The 853-nt window shown below is 35.8% G+C and overlaps 1 protein-coding gene across 6 annotated transcripts in view; it reads right to left on the bottom strand.

The window, feature by feature from the left end:
• Positions 1 to 853, bottom strand: part of LOC106880554 (uncharacterized) — a 92,302-nt gene that overhangs the window by 18,188 nt on the left and 73,261 nt on the right. The window lies entirely within an intron of this gene.

Below are 853 nucleotides of genomic sequence, written 5' to 3'. Positions count from 1 at the left end.
TATATATGTATAAATGATACAGAATGGGACAAGGATACAAAACGTCCAGACAGTTAGGTGATACAAGAAATGGACAAAACATCCAGATAGACGATACAAGGAAACAAGGACAGATCATTCGGAGTTTTCTTTCCTCAGTCAAGATCCAGATTATCCTTGCAATTTCGGATGGTTATTCTCGATATTGCTCCAATCTAGCCAGCCCCAAGGAAAAACTAAGCTAAGAGCATTAGATTCCTTGGAAGAAAGCAGCGAATGTATACAAAAACAAGGATGGAAAAAAACGAACAATGTTACACAAATACAATGAAAAATAATAAAACAGGACATAACAACGAATGTCTTTCAACTAAGGACAAATTAAATTAAGCTGGCGTGTGTGGAAATAAGGCCTTACAGCAGGAATATGCTTGACTTATTTCAGTTTCCATCTACCAAATCCACTCACAAGGCTTTGGTTGACCCAAGGCTATAGTAGAAGACACTTGCTGAAGGTGCCACACAGTGAGCTTGAACCTGGAGCAGTGCGTTTGGGAAACAAGCATCTTACTACACAGCCATATTCCTCTATGAACAGACACAAACTTCCTGTTTGGAAAAAAAGAGTTCATAACTCCAACTAAAAACACTTGTCTCCCCTTACACACACATCCTGTTTTGACACCACATTTCTTGCTTAACACAAACTTTTAACCCTTTTTTTAAACCTAACAAAACTCTCAACCCTCATGCATCCTTATTTTTCCTACCAATTTATACATGAACTACTATTGAACTACAAAAGCTCAAAGACAATATAATGTATGGGTATATTTATTTTTTTATATATTATTGTTTTATATATTATTTTCTT

The sequence above is a fragment of the Octopus bimaculoides genome, chromosome 13 (genome assembly GCF_001194135.2).
Source record: "Octopus bimaculoides isolate UCB-OBI-ISO-001 chromosome 13, ASM119413v2, whole genome shotgun sequence".
Lineage (NCBI taxonomy): Eukaryota > Metazoa > Mollusca > Cephalopoda > Octopoda > Octopodidae > Octopus > Octopus bimaculoides.
This window is presented reverse-complemented; position numbering and strand designations above follow the sequence as displayed.